At 37.8% G+C, this 13,992-nt stretch overlaps 1 protein-coding gene and 1 pseudogene across 1 annotated transcript in view; one reads left to right on the top strand and one right to left on the bottom strand.

Annotated features, from left to right (window-relative positions):
* Window positions 1-13,992, top strand: part of PTPN4 (protein tyrosine phosphatase non-receptor type 4) — a 221,241-nt gene that overhangs the window by 47,628 nt on the left and 159,621 nt on the right. The gene's annotated exons all lie outside the window — the stretch shown is intronic.
* Window positions 9,135-9,587, bottom strand: LOC110585691 (annotated as a pseudogene).

Raw genomic sequence — 13,992 nt, 5'->3', positions numbered from 1 at the left:
TTTTATTTTACATATATTGGTTTATTCATATATACAACTTAAGATTTTTTTAAAGATTGGGGCGCCTGGGTGGCTCAGTCATTAAGCGTCTGCCTTCAGCTCAGGTCGTGACCGCAGGGTCCTTGGATCGAGCCCCACGTCGGGCTCCCTGCTCCGTGGGAAGCCTGGTTCTCCCTCCCCCACTCCCCCTGCTTGTGTTCCCTCTCTCACTGTGTCTCTCCCTGTCAAATAAATAAAATCTTTAAAAACAAAAAAAAATTTTTTATAATTTTTTTTTAAGATTTTATGTATTTATTTGACAGAGACACAGCGAGAGCAGGAGCACAAGCAGGGGGAGGGGAGAGGGAGAAGCAGGCTTCCCGCGGAGCAGGGAGCCCGACGCGGGGCTCGATCCCAGGACCCTCGGATCACGACCTGAGCCGAAGGCAGACGCTTAATTACTGAGCCACCCAGCCGCCCCCCAAAAAAGATTTTTTAAAGATTTATTTATTTTAGAGAGAGAGAGAGCGCACAAGCAAGGAGGGGTAGAGGGAGAGGGAGAGAGAATATCAAGCAGACTCCATGCTGAGCCTGACTTGGGGCTCAATCTCATGACCGACCCTGAGATCACGACCCAAATCGAAACCAAGAGTTGGAGGCTTAACCAACTGTCCCACACAGGCACCCCAAGATTTTTTTTAAATTTATTTATTTTAGAGGAAGAAAGAGGGAGTGAGTGAGTGGGGGGAGGGGCAAAGGAAGAGACTTTTTCAACTGACTCCCTGCTGAGCACAGAGCCCAATGCAGGGCTTGATCCTCTGACCCAGGAGATCATGACCTCAGCCAAAACCAAGGGTTGGGCACTCAACTGACTGAGCCACCCAGGTGCCCCTCATGTATATAATTTAAAACACCAAATAGATTTTAAAATGTTTATAACAAAACCTAGCAGATTCCTGCCTTAGAAAAAACCACATTCAACACATTTAGTTTTTCTCTCATATTTAGTACTATGGTTGCAAGAAACATGCTTATATTATTTCTGTTTTTTTCTGCCTTTTTTGTTCATATTCTGTATTGACTTTGAAGGATGAGACTTTAGATCTCTTATACTTCTTTTCCCTGCTCCATACACAGATACTTCCTGTTATCTTTTCAATAAACAAAATAGTTATGTAATAATATTTGGTTAGTTCAGTATTTCTTTTCCCTGGAGAGAAAACTTCCTATCATCTACCTGGAGTTTATGGAGCCTTGCTGGGTCTTCATAGAACTGAGTGAGAGAAAGGGACTGGAGAGCTCTCAACTCTTGAGTATGTAGACTTACACTTATGTAGATTTCCCTGTTTTCAGCTCAGTAAAAATGAGCTGAAATTTAAATTTCTGGTTTTTAGAGTGATGGGTATTTGGAAGGGGGTCATGGAGGAGACGGTTACTTGTATAGACTCACTTTGATTACTGTCTTTACTGTTACTTTAGTGTGTCTTGAGCAAACATTTGTGTCCAGTCTTCCTTGTTTAACCTTGACATCTCTAAGATTGATTTTCAACAATGTCTACCCTGAAGGAGAATTTACTATTTACCAAGATTTTTTTTTTTAAATCACATGTTAAAATGCAACTGGTCTTCTTTAGTGCAAAAATATGTGATAATTTGCCAATTACCATAGTGTTTGAAAATTCAAACATTGTAATATATCATAGATCTTTAAAGCTTTTCTTTAAATTTTTTTCCCCAAACTATATTATATTAAGCACTAGAAAACTCTTTATTAATCAGGTTTATAATTATGCACAGTTAAGATTATCTTATTTCTTGTTTGTTTCTTTTTTCTTTAATGCTGCTGTGTTTCATGAGGTATATATATAGTTCTTAGGTCTTGTATCACATTTGTCAGGTATAAATTTGTTACTGATAATGACATTTACTTCTACTGAGAAATTCCTGGACAGTTATCCAGTGATGAATTTGTAAGTCTTTAGTTTGAAGACTTACTAGCTTTGTGATTATACACAAGTTAGTGTTTTAGATTCTTTATTTGTTAAAGGAGAATAATATTTGCCTTGCATAGAATGCTCAGAATAAAATATTTGTGAAGTACTTATTTATGTGACTGACTCATACATATAGAATGGTTGATTCTTTCTTCTATTGCTTGTGATTTAATAGATTTAATCTATTCTGTAGTTACAGATTTTTCTTAGAAGAATATTATAATTAAAATTCCATAAAATAGCAATATGCTAATTGCTTTATATATATTTTCATCTGTGTACTGGGTCTATGTACTGTTTCCAAAACCTAGTGTGTTTCCTGGCAATATTGATTAAAAATACATTTAAACAGAAATTGTAAAAATGCCAGTTTATTCTTAAAAAGTAAAGAAGTAAACAATTGTTAAGTTTATAGTTTTGAGAATCAGGAATTTATTATCTTGGCGGTTGTACAGTAAATTAAATAAAATTGTGGGTTGTTCATATACCCATTTAATGATAGTAATTATTGAGTACCCAGTATATATTATGGGAAAAAATAATTGTGAAAGTAGCTGTAAACCATTAAGTTTTGGGGAGATATGTTGGATTCTGTTTAGAAAGGTACTGCAGATCAGTCTTCATATGCCCTGGAACTTATATATAGGCTTTTTTTGTTGTTGTTGTTACCATGTGCATGATATATATTGTACAGTGCATAGATCTTCAGTATAAAACTCAAAGAATGTTTTCATATGTATATATCTGTGGAACTACCACAAGATTAAGTCATTGAATACTTCCCTCATCAAAACAAACAAACAGATTCTTTTGTGCCCCTCTAAGTATTTCCTGCTTCTGTTGTATTTCCTTTATTAGCTTTTTTGGGTTAATCTTTTCATATCAGACATTTAGTGATTACCTTAGAAATTGCAAAATGTGTCTTTACTTAGCAAAGTCTACCTTTACTACTTCTAGCATGTTCCCCCGCAAATACAAAAACCTTAAAACAGTTTAAATCCATTTACCCACCTCCTACTTTTTTGCTATTATTATGTATTTTAACATCCTCCTCATATGTTATAAACCCTGTAAGACATTGGTTTTATTGCTTTAAACAATCAGTAGTCTGTTATATTTGTCTTTATATCTATACTCTCTGCAGTTATTCATTTCTTTTTTTTTTTTTTTTTAAGATTTTATTTATTTATTTGAGAGAGAGAGAATGAGAGACAGAGAGCATGAGAGGGAGGAGGGTCAGAGGGAGAAGCAGACTCCCTGCTGAGCAGGGAGCCCGATGCGGGACTCGATCCCGGGACTCCAGGATCATGACCTGAGCCGAAGGCAGTCGCTTAACCAACTGAGCCACCCAGGCGCCTGCAGTTATTCATTTCTTATATATCCATGCTTCCATTTAGAATCATCTTCCTTCATCCGAAAGAACTTTTATTATTTTTTTAAATAAGGTCTGTTTATGACAGATTCTTTCAACTTTTATTACTCCTCATGTTCTGGGGGATATTTTTGCTGAGTATAGAATTCTGTGTTGATAGGTTTTTTTTCCTTCGGTAGTTTGAAGATGCCACTTCATTGGCTTTCATATTTCTCTTGAGAAGTCATCTTTCATTTTTACTGTGTTCTACTGAAGGACAAGAGAGAGGTCCTTTCCTCCTTTGTTTTTAAGATTTTTCTCTTTCTTTGATTTTTTTTAGTCCCCTGTCTGTAATATAGGTACATATGGTTTTGTATGTGTGTGTTTATCCTGCTTGGTATTTTTTTTTTTTTTTTTTTTTTTTTTTTTTTTTTTTTTTTTTTTTTTTAGATTTTTTATTTATTTATTTGAGTCAGAGAGAATGAGAGACAGAGAGCATGAGAGGGAGGAGGGTCAGAGGGAGAAGCAGACTCCCTGCCGAGCAGGGAGCCTGATGCGGGACTCGATCCCGGGACTCCAGGATCGTGACCTGAGCCGAAGGCAGTCGCTTAACCAACTGAGCCACCCAGGCGCCCTATCCTGCTTGGTATTTACTGACCTCCTTGAATCTGTAGGTTGGTATCTTAGAACATTTGAAAAGTTCTCATCCTTCACTGATTCAGATATTGCCTCTGACCTATTTTCTCTTCTTTCCTTCTGTATGCCAGTTACATATATATTAGATTGTTTGACTGCATCCCACATCTAACATATGTTCTATTTTGCTTATAATTTTTTTCTGTCCTTTGAATAGCTATTAATCTGTCTTTGCATGTGCTAATTCTGTGGGTTTTTTCCCTGTGCTTATTCTGCTACTAAACCTATTCAAGAAGTTCCTCTATTTACATATTTTGCAGTTCTAGAATATCTGTGTGATCATTTTCAGACTCTAATTCTCTAGTGATGAAATATATCCTATTTTAATCTATTCTCTATATTCTGACTGTGTTGTCTTTAATATGTAGTCATAGTTATTTTAAAGCTCTTATATAAGACCAATATGTAGATCACTCCTATGTCTGTTTTTGTTGACTGTTTTGTTTCTTGATTATCAAACACTTTTCCTGCTTCACATATCTACTAATTTTGCATTGTATGATGGATATTGTGAGTGTAATGTGGAGTAGTGGACAGCAGACTGGCCCATGGGCCAAATCCAGCCTGGTGGCTATTGTGTGGCCCATGAGCTAAGAATGGTTTTTACTTTTTTAAAGGCTTGGTTGTTGTTTTAAGAGAATGTGCGGTGGAGACTGTGACCCTCAAAATGTAAAAATATTTACTTTCTGGCTCTTTACTGCAAAGGTTTGCCGACCCCTGTTATAGAAGCTCTGGATTGTTATCTTCCTCTAAGTAAAATTGCATTTTATTCTGGCAGGCAGTTAAATTGCCAGTGGGTCACTTTGATTCTCTGAAGTTTAGTTTTAGGCTTTGTTAAGGTAAGTCTGTTTCAACTGTGTTTTTATTCTTAGGGCTTGGATTATCTAGGGTCTCACCTAAACACCTGTGGTATTCATCAAGGTCTCTCTCCTCTGACTAGTTTGTACTTCATTTATTCAAAACTGTGCAAGCTCTGAAATCTTTGTTTAGCTAACAGCCTTCCAGTAGCTGTTCTCTTCTAGGCTTCTAGGAGTCTAACCCTGTGCATGCACAGCCTAGGAGGCAGATGACAACTGGAGGGGATTTTTTTTTTTTTTAAAGTTTCATTTATTTATTTGAGAGAGTGGGAGAGAGAAACTAAGCAGACTCCGTGCTCTGTGGAGAGCCCAACATGGGGCTCCATCTCACAACCCTGAGATCACGTCCTGAGCTGAAACCAAGTCTGACACTTAACTGACTGTGCCACCCAGATGCCCCCCAGATGGGAATTTTCATATAGATTTTTGTAACTGTTTTTTTTTTTCCGGCTCTTTCCTCTCTAATAATCTGCCCCCCAATCCAGCTACGTAGCAGTCTCAAGCAGTAATTGTAGTCTTCTCTTTCAGCGGGACTGCTACACTGTTTGGGCTCTCTTTCTCTACACCATGATTTGGGAAATGCCCTTATGGAGAAAGCCAGTGTGAATATGGGATTTGATTTATCTGCTTCTCTTCTATCAAGGATCATAGTGCTGTGGTGGTTATTGTCTAAGGCCTGCAAATAGGCTTTTTTGTTTTTTTCATTTTTTGTATATTTGGTCCAGCTTTTATAGATGTTTATAGCAGGAGGGTATCCCAACATTAGCTACTCCGTCATGACAAGAACTGAAAATCCTGATTGTTTTAAAATGTGAAAATATATCTCATTATATAATAGTGGATTTTGATATGAAATAGTTAACATATTTGCTCGCTGTGTTCTTTGTCCAATATTCAGTTGAGCCAAATGGAAAAACTCAGATCTCAGTTAATAATGGAAAATAATAATGGTGAATGTATGCACTCTATAAAATCAAGTTAGTCTGAGATATATTGATTTGGTGACAGGGATAAAATGGCACTTGCTTTCCAGAGATGAAGCCCTAGGCATGTGGGCCATTGGGTTTGTTATTTTAGAAGATTGCAACTCAAGTCATCTGCCACATTTGAGAAGCACCTTAACCCTACTTGGTCTGGGCTCACCTATTATCAGAGAAACTTTGTTTGGCTGATCAGTTCTTCATTATTTAACTGTCTTATGTTTGTAGTTTATATATCCAGCATCTTCAGATTAATTCTTAAATATTTTAGCCCACACTGTTCATCTCCATACTAACAGTGTATATGGAGTACAGACCTGGTAACACACTATTTTATTATCACACACTTATATTATGTTATATTATAACATATTATAACACACTTATCTCATATTCTTTGAGGGAATAATCATTTAAATGTTTTTGCCATTATACTGTTTTTTTTTTTTTTTTTTGTATTGTACTGAATGTAAGTCTGTTTGTCTAGGCCACAGGTTACCGTGAGTAATTTGATGAAACTAGGTGGTTAGCTTGGGGTCTACTTCCTCTCTTTTGCTCTTTGTGCCTTTCCTGAAGTTGAATAGCATGCCCTTCTCAGCTACTTGAGTCCTGTTCTTTGAGAAAGGATATATGTCATAGCTCTGTTTCTGTGCTAAAACTTGAAAACATGCTTTCAATATTCATTGGAATGGTGTTGGTGACCATAGAGGTGTAGTTGTTACCATATAGGTAAGCTACATGACTCCTTCTCTGATGCACCACTACCTAACCCCTTCACCTGGGTAATTCTTTGTTCTGAGTCTCCTGTGAAACCAAGAATCCCCTGGAGGAATCCTTGATGCCCAGTATGACCCTCTGCCCAGGGGTTGGTGTGGGTTGGTATTGGTGGATGGACTTTGCTGATCACAATACTGTAGAAAAGAACTTGCTTCTCATCTCTGTACCCATTTTGAATGTTATTCCTAACTCAAAATTAGATAGTTTAGTATCTATATATTAGAAATTTGGTTATGTATTAAAGGTAGCATCCATTTAGTCTTTATTTGAGTCTTTGTCCTTATTTAACATTCTTTTCTAAAATAAGACTTAATTATGCTTCCAAAATAAAACAACCCTGGACTTGCATATATGCATGCATTGCATGTACAGTATAGCAAATTGCTCACTTTCAGAAATATTTACTTATCCTGAAACTCTTTTCTCCTATTTGTGAATTTGGTTTGGTAATATGTTTTCCTCTTAAATACTTTTCCTAGTAACTGGATTTATGACTTTTTTCATTCACCTTCTGAATTCTGCACATAATTTTTAATGTAACTTGTTTAGTTTCCACCAAGAAAAAGCAACAGCTGTAATATGTGATGAATCAGTAATACTCTTATGACAAACATTTTTCTGAATGTGCAGACACTTCCTTTTGATGCTTCCTTTGATTTGTTTATAATAAACTTCGGTGCTTGTAGTGCTTTTCACTGTTCCTTTTGCAGTTCTTTAATTTTTTTCCCATGTTAAAGAAATCTGGAAGTGAATAGGCAATTAAATTTAGTAGTAGGTTAATTTACAATGTTGGATTCACTGCATATTTTTTGATATCACATAATTTGAATTACTGTGAAGTGACTTTCATTTTTCCTCATCAAGCATAACTTGAGGGGCACCTGGGTGGTTCAGTCAGTTAAGCGTCCCAACTCTTGATTTTGGCTCAGGTCATGATTTCAGGGTCATGAGATCAAGCCCTGTGTCGGGCTCTGCACTCGGTGTGGTGTCGGCTTGAGATTCTTTCTCACTTCCTCTCCTTCCCCGTGTCTGCTGTTCTCCCTGCTTGCACTCGCTCTCTTTCTCTCTCTCAAATAAATAAATAAAATCTTAAAAGAAAAAGAATAACTTGAATGGAACTGTGCTAGTTCTACGAAGAACTACATAGATCTGGTCCTGGATTGTAGCTATCAGACTACCTCACACAGATTATTTAAACATACAGTGGTGTCAAAATTAAGATTAAGCACTATGAATGATTGATAAAGGAAGTTGTGGTGTAGGGAGGTAGCATAGTATAATGAGAAGTGCATGGGCCTTGGAATTCAAAAGGCTGGATTTGTATCCTGGACCTATCAAATACTTGCTCTGTGGCATTGTCCCACTTACTTGACCTTTATATATATATAATTTCCTTATATATAAGGTGGAAATAATATTATCTGTTAAGGTTATCAGGGTTAAATGAATGTATATAAAGCAGCCAATAAGGATTCTATTAAGGCACTTTAGAAATGTAACATCCCTTCCGGCCCTTTATCTTCTTTTCCCTCCTTCCTCTTTAGTTACCCAGAGTCAGCCAAAGTGCAAAGTTTAGGGGCACAGTGACCACCCAACTGCCCTTACTTTTGCCATCAGTTGTACGTTTGGGAGATTTCTAAAACCACCCTGAGTTTCAGTAATTTGTTAGAAGGATTCACAGAACTCATTGAGAGCTGTTATACTCATGGATATAGTTTATTACAGGGAAAGGATACAGAATAAGATCATCCAAGGGAAGAGATGGATTGGGCAGAGTCTAGGAGGAGTCAAAACCAAGAACTTCAAGTCCTCTCAGCCATGGAGTCATAGAAGATGTTACCTTCTCCTGGCCATCTTGTGTGACAGTACACACGGACTGTTTCCAACCAGGGAGTCTTCCCCAAGCCTTTTGTATTTTTACTGGGACTTGATCACATACTCCCTGCCTAACTGACCCAATGTCTAACCTCTTCCAGAGGTCAGGCTAATATTCTTAGTCTCCAGTTCCTCTGGAGGTTAGAACTGATGTGATATGGCCCAAAGCCCCATCATAAATCATGTTGTTAGACTGTCAGGTGACCAAGGCACCAGGAAAATAGACATTCCTGTCAAGTAGAACATTCCAAGGGTCTAGAGATCACTCCCATTAGTGAAGGGCAAAGGCCAGACTTCTGTCTGAAAAAGATCATTTCTTCATGTTAGTGCTATATTTTTATAGTAGCTGATTAAATTAGTAGTTAATATCTCGGTTATTAATTTTTATCTTAGTAGTAACATACAATTTTAAATAGTTTTTCAAAGCCAGTCAGGGCAAAGCATATAATGAAAGCTTAATGACATGCTCCCACCGTCTTATTTATTTATTTTTCCAGTTTCCAAAGGCTTTATTGGTAGGTATGTTTTAGAAAAGAAAGATTGATTCTGTTACTTTCAAGTCAGTGGACTGAAGAGCTGTGTCTAGGGACACATCAAGTGGTGCCAAAGGGGACTGATGCTTTGGTTACCTTTTATTCATAGATATGTCAAAAGTACAAGACTAGTAGTCAACCAGTTCTTCAGGGTTAAACCATAGGCTGGTTTCTTTCTCTGTACTTTTTACTGAATCGCTGCCATGAATGTTGTTCCTGCCAACTTGAATGCAGAAGTCCCGATTGGTGCCTGGCTTAGAATCTGCTGAGTTGGTCTCCCCAAGCATCACTTGCCTTGTCTTCACCACTTTCAGTCCCACCCAGACCACTGGCCTGCAGCTCATGTACTTCACCACCCCTGGGAAGAATGGGTGGTCCTTCAGGTCAATGTAGTGCTGCTTCAGGAGTTCCTCAGAGGCCTGTAGGAGTCTCATGGTCATGAGGTGGAACCTCTTCTGCTCAAAGTGCTTGATGATCTCACTCAACAGGGCGTACTACACACTATCCAGCTTGATGGCAATAACCATACGCTCTTGATCGACCATGGCCAGGATGCTGGCTGTGTGCTCCTGCTTGATGGGGCTGGAATCCACTCCCACTCTTTTAGTACTAGTTTCCAAATACCTTTGGAGTTGTATTTTAGGCATTTACTCCCATTTTTCTGTGCTGGTTTATGTTTTTTATTTTGGACATAATTATTATTTTTTTACCACTCTTTCCCCAGTCTCTTTTGGACATTATTTATACTCACTTCCTATTATGCAAGATGAGGATTTAATATTTAGTCCATTTTACATCTTCATACCCCCCTTCCTAAATTTTTTGTCATAATTTTTAGTTAAATCTGTGTATCTATCCCTCTGTCTACTATTTATCTTTCTATCTTATATTTATCAGAATTACATTTCTAATAAAAGAAACTGGAAATAACAGTAACTTAAAGGAGCTAAAAGTTCATTTTTCTTTCACATAAAAGAATTCTAGAGATTGATGGTCCAGGAATACGATAGCAACTTCACAGTTACCAAGGAGTCAGGCTCCCTGATTTTGCTGTCCTTTGCTTCCCTGAGAGCATGGCTATATACATAAGATCACTTCATGATCCAAGAAAGCTGTTAGAACTCTAACACACTTGTCAGCTTTTAGGTAGGTGGCAGTGTTACCCAAAACTGGGTTTGCCTCTTGGTGGTTATTGAACCAAAAGACACAACTAAGTCAAAGAATAGGAAAAGAAAGGCTTTTACTTGCAGTAAGTAGAGGAGAACACTGGGGATCTTTCCCAAAGCAGTTTTTCCTGAACAACAAAACTAAGGAAGTTTTAAGCTAAGGGTGTGCACATATTCATGAAGGGGCTTACACAATGGGGAATACAGTATGGACGGGGGGAAGAAGTCATCTCAGGGTGACTGAGTCCAGGTCAAAGTCATGAGGGCCGGCAATCATCAGTTCTCTGGCTCCAGTTGGTCCATATCTGAGTGCTCAGAGAGGTTTAGATCTTGCAGAGATAACTCAAGGATGTATATCAGGTCAGTCTTAACTTTTGAATTGGCACTGGGAGTTTTACCATTGATTATCCCTGATACGATTAGGTTATATCCTGTCCTGATAGTGGCTCTTTGCTCTTACACCCTTTCACAAGATGGCTGGGAGCCTAAAATGACTTTTCTTATGTCAAGAAAGTTCTGTCTCTCTCTCTCTTTTTTTTTTTTTTAAGATTTTATTTATTTGACAGAGAGAGACACAGCGAGAGAGGGAACACAAGCAGGGGGAGTGGAGAGGGAGAAGCAGGCTTCCTGCAGAGCAGGGAGCCTGGTGTGGGGCTCGATCCCAGGACCCTGGGATCATGACCTGAGCTGAAGGCAGACACTTAACGACTGAGCCACCCAGGCGCCCCTGTCTCTCTTTATTTTTCCAGGAATCCCTAACTCTTTCTGCTTATAGTAGAGGAAAATGGAGAAGCAGAAAGAGCACATGCCAGTTTTCTTCCCCAATCTGAAGGAGAGTTGCTTATGAATTCTACCCTATAGCTTCTAGTTATTTTAATGGCCAAAATTTAGTCACATGCCCTCATTGGGGCTGCAAGGCTGGGTATTTTATTTTATTTTATTTTATTTTTTTAAAGTAGACTCCATGCCAGTGTGGGGCTTGAACTCATGACCGTGAGATCAAGAGTCACATGCTCTACTGACTGAGCCATCCAGGCACCCCACTGCTGAGTTTTTTAGATATTGTTGCTACTCCAAACAGTATTGGAGTTTTATTTTAAAGAAATGAGAGAAAATGGGTATGATGTGAGCAGTTGGCGGGTTTTGCCTTAATTGGTGTCATTGTTTACTTTTTTATGATTATGCTAGTTAATTTACTGGAAAGCCAAGCAGTATATTTTGATTATATTTTGTTTTTCCTAGAATAATTCATTGCCTCTTTTTAAAAATATGCTTAGTTTTCTTCCTGTAGCTTTTAGCTTTTGTGTTTTCAAATTATAGGCATACCTCATTTTATCACACTTTGATTTGTTGTGCTTGCTGATACTTTTTTTTTTTTTTTTTTTTACAAATTGAAGATTTGTTGCAGCTCTGTGTTGAGCAAGTCTGTTGGCCCCATTTTTCCAACAGCATTGGCTCACTTTGTGTCACATTTTGGTAATTCTTGAAATATTTCAAACCTTCTCATTATATTATGGTGATCTTTGATGTACTATTGTAATTGTTTTGGGGTGCCATGAACTACCATCTATATAAGGCGGTGAACTTAATTGATTAAATGTGTGTGTTCTAACTGTTCCACTGACCATTTGTTCCCTTGTCTTTTTTCTTTTTCCCTTTCCTTGGGCCTCACTATTCCCTGAAACATAAGAATATTGAAATTAGGACAGTTAATTACCCTACAGTGGCCTCTGCATGTTAAGTGAAAGGGAGAGTCGCATGTTTCTCATTTTATTCATTTATTTTTTAGAGAGAGACTGTGCATGCGTGAGTGTGGGAGCAGGGGGGAGGGGCAGAGGGAGAGAATCTTAAATCAGGCTCCATGCCCAGAGTGAGATAGGTTGAAAGCTTGGTCTTCTGTACCAGTTAGTCAGGTTGTGAATGCACAGGAAAATTCTTTAAGGAAATTAAAAGAGCTACTCCAGTGAACACACAAATGATAAGAAAATGAAATACCCTTATTGCTGATAAGGAGAAAGTTTGAGTGGTCTGGATAGAAGATCAGACTGGGCACAACATTCCTTTAAACCAAAACCTAATCCAGGGCAAAGCCCTAACTCTTTCGAGTTCTATGAAGGCTAGGAGAGGTGAGGAAGCTGTAGAAGAAGAGTGTGAAGCTAGCAGAGGCAGTGTCATGAGATTTAAGGAGGGAGGCCATTTCCATAATGTAAAGGTGCAAGGTGAAGCAGCCAGTGCTGATGTAGAAGCTGCAGCCAGTTATTCCAGAAGATCTAGCTACTCAGTGAAAGTACAGCTACACTAAACAACAGATTTTCAATGTAGACAAAACAGCCTTCTTTTGGAAGAAGATGCCATCTAGGATTTTTAGAGCTAGAGAGAAGTGAGTTCCTGGCTTCAAAGCTTCAGTGGACACGCTAACTCTCTTGCTAGGGGCTAATGCACCTCATGACTTTAAGTTGAAGCCAGTGCTCACTGGTCATTCAAAAAATTCTCAGGCCCTTAAGAATTATGCTAAATCTACTCTGCCTGTGATCCATAGATGGAAAAACAAAGCCTGGATTATAGCACATTTGTTTATAACATGGTTTAGTGAATATTTTAAGCCCATTATTGAGACCTGCTCAGAGAAAAAGATGTCTTTCAAAATTACTGCTCACTGACAATGTGCCTGGTCACGCTCTGATGGAGATGTAATGCTGGCTTCATAGAGTGAGTTTGGAAGTATTCCTTCTGCTTCTACCCTCTGAAAGGAATTGTAGAGAATTGATAGGATTTTTTCTTACCAAATATTTGGTATAATTCACCAGTAAACCCGTCTGGATCTGATGCTCTCTGCTTTGGAAGGTTACTAATTTGCCTTAACATTTTAAGCAGTAAATTGCTAATTCTTTTTCCTTAGTAAGAATAACAAAAATGGATGACTGTTTACAATGAAATTTGAAATTACCTCCTTGTATTTGCATTCAAATCAAGTGTTTATTTTTTCAGTTTACCTCCCCTTCCCATTTCTATTTTATGTGCTTTTTGCCAGTATAACAAGAGTCATCTTACTTACTTTGTCATCAAGGATCTAATATTGCAGTCTAATCATTCTATAATGTGTATGTATATCAAAGCATCTCATTGTACTCCTTAAATATATACAATTTTATTTGTCAATTATAGTTTAATAAAGGTTGAAAAATAAAAAAATAGATACCACAACCTTTCCTCAGCCCTCATTCTTCTACTTCAAACTGCTTCCTCAAAGCTTATCATCTAGTTGAGAAATTAACTAGCTTCTTGAGGCTTACTGTGTTTGACTTCTAACAGTTGCTAAAACTGTTATTCTTCTTTTAAGGAAAGCTCTCCTATCTCTGATCACATTCTCTGTCTTAATCAGTTTCGTACATATTGATGTTCCTTTAGGATTTAATATTGTTTTTTGTGTCTTCCATTCTTTCCTGGTTTCTGAAGACTCTAATATTTATTATCTCCAGTCCTATTACCTTTCCTTAAGTCAAACTCTGTGTCTGCTAAAGATTCTAGAGATATTCATGATGTTTTAAAACCACGTCCAGAAAATCTTTGAAATTTCTCCCACCATAAGAGGGGGTCGATATTCCCTATAGTTGGAACTTGCTGGGCCTTAGTGACCCCCCTGCACCATAGAATCCATTGGAAGAAATGTTGTAGAACTTCTCAGTTGAGGTTAGAAAAGACCATTCAGCCTCTGCTGGTGTTTTATAGTACACCCATTCTAGGAGAGCTTTCAGATACCATGTAAGAAGTCTGGTTATCCTGA

This window comes from Neomonachus schauinslandi, chromosome 3 (assembly GCF_002201575.2).
Source record: "Neomonachus schauinslandi chromosome 3, ASM220157v2, whole genome shotgun sequence".
In the NCBI taxonomy this organism is placed as follows: Eukaryota; Metazoa; Chordata; class Mammalia; order Carnivora; family Phocidae; genus Neomonachus; species Neomonachus schauinslandi.
This window is presented reverse-complemented; position numbering and strand designations above follow the sequence as displayed.